This window comes from Ursus maritimus, unplaced genomic scaffold, assembly GCF_017311325.1.
Source record: "Ursus maritimus isolate PB19 unplaced genomic scaffold, ASM1731132v1 scaffold_24, whole genome shotgun sequence".
NCBI lineage: Eukaryota > Metazoa > Chordata > Mammalia > Carnivora > Ursidae > Ursus > Ursus maritimus.
The window spans coordinates 44,930,436-44,939,171 of NW_024424897.1; positions in this window are offsets into that span (position 1 = coordinate 44,930,436).

Here is an 8,736-nt window from a genome sequence, read left to right on the forward strand (position 1 = left end):
CACCTCTATTGTGTGTAATTATCATTTCCTCTAGTGGTGGGGACATTAAGATCTAGGCTCTTACCAAAGTTAGCATTAATAATACAGTTTTGTGTATTTTTTGTATATTAGATCTCTGGGATTTATTTATCTACTAGTTGCAAGTGTGTACTCTTAAAAAACATCTCTCCCTTTCCGTTACTGCGAGTCTTTGGTAATCACCATTCTATTCTGGGTTTTTTGTTTTTGTTTTTTTGAGGGTTTTTGTTGTTTACATTTCACAAGCAAAGGATATAATGCAGTACTTGTCTTTCCTATCTCACTTGGTATAATGTTGTTTTTTTTAAAGATTATTTATTTACTTATTTATTTGTCAGAGAGAGAGAGAGAAAATGCGCGTGCGGGCAGAAGCAGGGCGAGGGGCAGGCAGAGGGAGAAGCAGGCTCCCCGCTGAGCAAGGAGCCTGACTCAGGATCCTGATCCCGGTATTCCAGGATCATGACCTGTGCCGAACGCAGAAGCTTAACTGACTGAGCCATCCAGGAGTCCCTGGCATAATGTTCTTAAGCTCTCCCCGTGTTGTTGCTAGCTTAGCAGAACTTCCTTTTTACCCACGGCTCAATAGTATGTCATTGTATATATACACACCACATCTTTACCCACTCATCTATAGATGGACACTCAAGTTGTTTGCAAATCTTGGCTATTGAGAATAATGCTGCAATGAACATGGTTGTGCAGATATCTTTTTGATAACCTGATAACCTGTTTTCATCTCCTTTAGATATATACCCAGGAGAAGGATTACTGGATTGTATGATAGTTCTATTTTTTTTTCTTTTTTTTAAGTAGGGTCCATGCCCAGTGTGAGCCCAACATGGGGCCTGAAATCATGACCCTGAGATTAAGACTTGAGCTGAGATCAAGAGTCAGACGCTTAACCGACTGAGCCACCCAGGCACCCCGGTAGTTCTATTTTTAGTTTTTTTAAACATAACATCTTAATGAATGTTCACTACGTGTACTAAGTGCTGATATATCATATCAGTTTATTCTCACGACAACCTGAGATTAGAAGTTTCCTGTGGTTATACAAATATTGAATCATTATGTTGCTGTACACCTGAAACTAATATAATGTTATATGTCAATTATACCTCGATTTTTAAAATTCCTATGCTTATTTTATAGATGAAGAGACTGAAGCCCCGAGAAGTGTGGCAGAGACAGAGCTGTTCATCCCAAGTTCTGCCTGCTCTTCCACATTTCCCAGCCCCTTGCGGTTGGGTGGGGCAGGAGTGCTGGCAAAGTTAAGCCTGTGCATGATTCTCCAGCTCTTCTCCTTCCTTGCAGGGTGCCCTGAAGGGCGGTGTCCGGAAGGGGTTACTGTACAAGGTGGTAGAGCCTCCATCAACCTGGTACTTTGAGAGTATTTTGGAGCAGAGCCCCCCACCCCCCACCACCCATACTGCGTATCAGATACACACTGTAAATACCAGATAAATCTTTGTTGTGCTACCAAGATTTTGGTCTTTTGTCTTGTTGCTTTAACTGTAGCACAACGTGGTTACTCTAACATATCCGAGTGGGTCTGCATAACTTATCCAAGGAATTGCACAGCGGGTACATGGCAAAGCTAGAATTCAAACCCAGCTCCACCTGCATTCTTTCTTAGAAGTCAGGGTAAAATAGGGGCGCCTGAGTGGCTCGGTCAGTTAAGCGTCCAATTCTTGATTTCAGCTCAGGTCATGATCCCAGGGTCATGAGATAGAGCTGTGTGTTGGGCCCCACACTGGGCATGGAGCCTGCTTAAGATTCTCTCTCTCCCTCTGCCCTTCCCCGATGTGCTCTCTCTCTCTCTCTCTCTCAAAAAGAAAAAAAGTTGTGGTAAAATACAGATAAAATGAAATTTACCATTTAGACCATTTTTAAGTGGACAATTCAGTGGCATTAAGTACATTCACAGTGTTGTGTAACTATCACACTGTGCATTTCCAGAACCTTTTCTCACTCCAAACAGAAACCATGTACCTATTAAACGATAACTCCCCATTCCTCTCTCCCTTGGCCCCTGGTGACCTCTATTCTACTTCCTGTCTCTATCAATTTGCCCATTCTAGATTCCTCATATAAGAGGAGTCTTAAAATAGTTGTCCTTTTGTGTGTAGCTAACTTCACTCAGCATGTTTTCAGGGCTCATCCACGTTGTAGCCTGTGTCAGAATTTCCTTCCTTTTTATGGCTGAGTGATATGCCGTTGTATGAATATGCCACATTTTGTTGATCCGTTCATCTTTTGATGGACGTTTGGGTTGTTTCCACATTTTGACTACTGTGAGTAATGTTGCTATGTCTAAGTCGCTGCTTTCATTTCTTTTGGGTATATACCTACAGGTGGAGCTCCTAGACTATATGCTAATTCTATGTCTAACTTTTTTTTTTAAGATTTATTCATTTTTATCAGAGAGAGAGAGAGCATGTGAGCAATGGGGAGGGGCAGAGGGAAAGAAGCAGACTCCTGATGAGTTCAGAGCCCCATGCAAGGCTTGATCCCATGAACCTGAGATCATGATTCAAGCTGAAGCCAAGAGTCAGTTGCTTAAACATTTGAGCCACCCAAGCACCCTATGTTTAACTTTTTGAGAAACTGCCACACTTGTTCTTTTCTAAAAGTCAGGCTTATTAAGGAATAATTTACATTCAGCAAAATTCAATTTTTAGGCATACAGTGTTATGAGTTTTTTCCAACACATGGATCGTGTAACTGCTACTACAATCAAGATATAGAACAGCTCTGAAGTGCCTGGGTATCTCAGTCAGTTAAGTGTCTGCCTTCGGCTTAGGTCATGATCCCGGGGTCCTGGGATCAAGTCCCCCATCTGGCTCGTTGCTCAGCAGGGAGTCTGCTTCTCCCTCTCCCTTCCCCCACTGGTGCTTGCTTGCTCTATCTCTCTCTCTCAAATAAATAAATAAAATCTTAAAAAAAAAAAGATATAGAACAGTTCCATTACCCCAAAAAGACCCCTTTGTAGTTCATCCCAAACTCACACCTGGCAACTACTGATCTGATTTCTAACCCTATACTTTTGACTTTTCCAGAATGTCATACAAATAGAATCACTGGAGCCTGGCTTCTTTCATTCAGCACAGTTTATTGGAGATTCATCTATGTCAGTGTATCAATAATTTGCTCCTTTTAATAGGTGAATAGTATTCCGTCATATGGATACAGCACACGTATTTATTCATTCACCGATAGATGGACATTTGGTTTGTTTTCAGGTTTTGGCAATGTTGGGTGCTATAGACATTTGCGTACAGTTCTCTGTGCAAACATGTGCTTCAATATCTCCAAATAAATACCTCAGAGGAGGATTTCTGTGCTATATGGTAAGGGGTGCTTAACCACTTTACATGGCCTATCTGTTCTGCGAGGAACTAGCAGTCTGGCATTCCCACCAGCATGTTGTCGGTACCCTCTATAACATTTGTTACTGTCCACTTGTTTATTTTTATTTTAGCCCCTCTAATAGGTATGCGATATGACATTACATTCTAGCTTTCATTTCTCATATCCCTAAAGGCTAATGATGTTGAAATTTTTTCTATATGCTTAGTTACCATCTTACTTGGTGAAGTGTCCATTCAAATTTTTGCCCATTTTTGACTCGGATTGTTTCCATATTATTGAGTAATGGAGTTCTTTATATATTCTGGATACATACCTTTCATCAGATGTGTGTTTTGTAAATATTTTCTTCCATTCTGTATCTTGTTTTTTCGTTTTCCTTTTTTTTTTTTAAGATTTTATTCGTTTATTTTGTGAAAGAGACTGTGTGAGTGAGCACGAGCGAGGGGGAGCCGCAGAGGCAGAGGGAGAAGCGAACTCCCCGCTGAGCAGGGAGTCCGATGTGGGACTTGATCCTGAGCTGAAGGCTCAGGGAGTGAGTGGGATCCCTGAGCTGAAGGCAGATGCTTAACCGACTGAGCCACAAAGGGGCTCCTGTCTATGATTCATTTCAAGTTCATTTTTTATATGGTACAAGATATACATCAAGGTCCTTTTTTTTTTTTTTTTTTTTTTTGGCATATTGATGTCTAATTGTTTCAGCACCATTTGTTGAAACCAACCTATTCTTTTTATTTTTAATTTTATTTTTAAGATTTTATTTATTTATTTGACAGACAGCCAGCGAGAGAGGCAACACAGGCAGGGGGAGTGGGAGAGGAAGAAGCAGGCTCCCAGTGGAGGAGCCTGACGTGGGGCTCCATCCCATAACGCCGGGATCACGCCCTCAGCCGAAGGCAGACGCTTAACGACTGTGCCACCCAGGCGCCGCGAAACCAACCTATTCTTAACTGCCATATTATACTGTATATAAAAGCTCTTTTACTCACTTGTACCAAAGTCTGGTGAGGTTTGGGGGTATTCAGGGGATACTCTTGTACTACTCTTTATAGTTCATGAAGCACTTCTGATTATATAATCTCATTTTGTCCCACAATCAACCCTATGAGGTAGGAATAAAAATACGGTTCTTCCTATTTACAGTGAAGAGACCCAGAGGAGCTGAGTGCTTGGCGAGGGTGACAAAGTTTTGGTGCTATGTTCAATACATTATTGACAATCCGTAACCACTGACCTGCTCTCCCAAGATCTAAGGTATCCCCATAGATCTGCCCCATGCTCAGGAGCACTGGAAGCCAAAGTCAATGCTCACTGCTTAGTTTTGAGTTTGTCAGCCCGTGAAAACTGGAAAGGCTGAGAGGTTTGGTGTAAGGACGGTCATTTGGATTCCCCGTAAGAAGGGCCACATATCTCAACCCTGCTATGTGACCTGGCCGTAGTCATGCAAACTTTTTCTATAAAAATGCAACCAGAAATCTTTTCTTTAGAATATTACTGAGCTTCAGCAAGAAAAAAAAAATCAGTTACCAAATAGTCCAAATATCAAAGGAACAAACTGATTTGGCTTATGGTTTTGGTCATTTCTTCAGCCCACTAGGCATCCCCCTTTCTTTGGGAAGCACAGTCATATGTCACATCACTGGCATGGGCTCCGGGAGCCATTTTGCTACCACCTGACTCTGCCTCCTTGGCCATGACTGTTTGTACCGGAGGTGGACACATCACTCAGGGTGACGATTAGATTGTTTCTTTGGGGAATTTAGGATTGAACTGAGAAACAAATCCGCAGTCTGCAGCTGGCTGGAATTTTAACCTATGAACTGGGAGAGGCGCAGCAGCCATACTCCGCTATCAGGTGAACCAGAGGAGAAATAAAAGCAGATATGGAGAGAGAAAAACAGATACAGAGAGAGAAAAAGAATGAAGTAGGGAGGGAGAAGTAGGGACTCAAGATGGCTTTACTCTTTCTGGTTTCAGACCATTTCAATGGCCTCCCTGCACCCCTGCCCTTTGGTGCTGTGAAAGCGCCTCTCCATCCTTTAAAAGTTGACCCTTTTTTCTTAAGCTACTTATAACCAAAGAGTCCTAACTAGTACAATAGAGGTAAATTGAGTTATGGAGTAGAAAGACATGACCTTGAACTGGTTTATGGGGGATTTAAAAATAGAGCTGACTTTTGGGGCAATGGGTGCTGTAGCTGGGAGACAAAATTTTCTCCCCTTGTATTCTCAAATAAATTGCATGAAAGGTTTGGGCCAACTGAGGGAACATCAGCTTGTACAATGTGACAATGGAGAGTATTATCCAGGTTGAACTATCATTTGTTTCCAACTGGGAAGGAGCAGGGAGGAGGAGCAAGAAAAAAAGCAGGGTGGGAGGGAAGCCAGCGGAGGAAGGAAAGAGAAGTCTGACGTGACGTAGTGCCCAGAAAATGTTTCTGCATTTACATTTGGAGACCCCTTTACCTTGGGATGAAAAATGCTGATCAATTGCCAAGTATTATTTTGTAAATTAGATGCTCTCTGTGAAATTAGCCTTCTGACACATTTCCAGCCATTTTTCTAAGCAGCCTCTGTGAAACCCTGACTCTTTCTTTACAAGCAGAATTAAATTCTGTGGCCTCATGTTCTCCTCTTTGCCCAGAGTCTCAGTGTTTTTGCCATGGGACTGCCTTTGCCATTAACTTTGATGAACAAAATAAATGATGCAAAGAAGCGTGTGGGACAATGGGGCTGATTCATGGTTTGGGAAAACAGTGGACTGTCACAGAGCAAACACTGGCCCTCCTTTCTGCGGGGGACATTGCAAAGTTTGGCTGAAAGCATCTTGTTTGCACTCTTCCAACCAGTGGACAAGCATCTAAATGTCAGGCACAATATGGGGTTCCCGGGGTTCCCAGAGTCCCAGGGGCACTTCGAACAATACTGAGATACCCTGGCAGAGCTTGTGATCTTTGTAAACAAACAGAGACGTTATTCAAATAGCCCTTCATTTCATTAAGAAGTCTCATTGTAAGGTCCCAGAACGGGTGTCTATTTTTATGTCAGGATTCTCTCTGAGTTTTATATTTGCTTCCACTCCTGGTAACTTAACTGAGATGTCAGGTGCTAAGCTCACATTTGGATTGATTGGATTCGGCTTAGACTTCACAAACAATTTACCTTTAGACAGACTAAATTTGACCAAAATTAATTTGATGGGTAATTTAGAAGTATCCATATATATTTATATTGGTATCATATTGCTATGCTGTTTTGTGATATTCATTGAGTAGTCTAATATAAAAATATGAAATTGTCGACGAACTTTAATCTGCAATATAACTACTAACGGATGCATTGCGTACGACTGTATGAATGAACCATCATTTATTTAACTAGTCCCTTGTCAGACATTTAGGTTGTTTTCAATTTTTCATAGCTACAAACCATGCTTCAGTAAAAATTATTGCAGCTAAATCTTTGCATCTTTCCTTATTTTCCTTGGCAAGAAATCCTAGATATTGATTGTTCAATCAGAAGTGATGTGTGTTTTTACTGTTTTTGCCTTATAGTGAAAAATTCCTTTCAGAGTACAATGTATACACCCTCCGGGTGTGAGAGTGTTTTCCTTCACACACACCCAGCTCTCCAGTTTAAACTTTACTTCGTTAAGGGGCACCTGACTGGCTCAGTTGGAAGAGCAACTCGGAGGTTGTGCGTTCCAGTCCCATGTTAGGTGTAGTGATTACTTAAATAAATAAAACTGTAAAAAAATTTATTTTAAAAACCCCAAGCTTTACTTAGTTAATTTTGTTGTTTTTCCAGGTAAGTGATCATATAATCTACAAATAATGGCTTTTTTTTTTTTAAACAAAGGCTGACTGCTACATGCAGCACCCCATTTGGATACGTCTGGATCCTTGGAAGCTTAGCTCCCCTGCATTCTTCTACAAATGGACCTTGAGAGCTTGTTTGGAGGACCTAGGAGAGGGGTGCAGCTACTCCTGTACCCCAGACCGAAGAATGATCCGCCCCTATCCAGGAATTTCGTCTTCCTCAACCAAGCCCACAGCTTCAGGAGAGACGCACATGGTGTGGTGAGGGAGGAAGGCAACACCTGCCCAACCGGTCAGATCAGCGGAATCGACCCTGGCGATCAACGGGGCGACAGATGTCTCAGCCAGATCGCTCTCACATCCATGACTTTTTTCTTTTATTGACCAGATGGGCAAAAGTTGCAAGAGTTTATAATATATCTTTGTTGATGAGAATATGCATGGATGGATGCTCTCAAACCCTGTAAGTTGGCAGTATTTTTGAAGGATAATTTGAGAGTATCTGTGAAATTGCACATGTTTTGACCTAGGAATTTCAATTCTGAAAGACTATCTTTCACAAGTGAACTAAGATGTATGTATAAAGGTATTCATTGAAGCACTTCTTTAGTAGTAAAAAAATTAAAACAACTTAAAATTCATCAGTAGGATATAGTTAGGTAAATTATAGTACATTTATACTATGAAACACTGTCCAGCTGTTGAAAAGAATAAGGTAGATTGCCAGTAGCAACTTAGAACTCAATCCATGCTATTTTGCCAGGTTTAGAAAATATGTTGCAGGATAATAATATACTGTGATCCCAATTTTATTTTTTAAAATCCATGTATAGGGGCCCCTGGGTGGCTCAGTCAGTTACACGTCCAGCTCTTTCGGCTCAGGTCAAGATCTCAGGGTCATGAGATTGAGTCTTGGTTCAGCTGTGCACTCAGTGCAGGTTCTACTCGAGATTCTTTCTCCCTCTCCCTACCCCCACTCTTTAAAATTAATGTATATACACTCAAATATACATTGAAAAGGGTTTGTTGAAGATGATTACCTCTGAGAAATAGAATTGATAGAATAATGGAACGTATTTACTTTTTACTTTATATGTTGTTGTTTTGTTGAGCATTTAGTGATTATTTTATATTTTAGTGAGCATTTGTTCTTTTTTCTTTTCTTTTCTTTTCTTTTTTTAAGGTTTTATTTATTTGACAGAGAGAGACAGCAAGAGAGGGAACACAAGCAAGGGGAGTGGGAGAGGGAGAAGCAGGCTTCCCGTCGAGCAGGGAGCCCGATGCTGGGCTCAATCCCAGGACCGTGGGATCATGACCTGAGCCGAAGGCAGACGCCTAACGACTGAGCCACCCAGGTGCCCCAGCATTCGTTCTTTTAAGAATTGTCTCCTCTTCCTGAATTTTTATACATTTTATTTATTTTTCTTATCTTATTGCATTAGCTTAGAACTTTAAGAGCAATGTAACTAACAGTAGTTAGGAGGTGATACCCTTGGGGCACCTGGGTGGCTCAGTCAGTTAAGCGCCTGCCT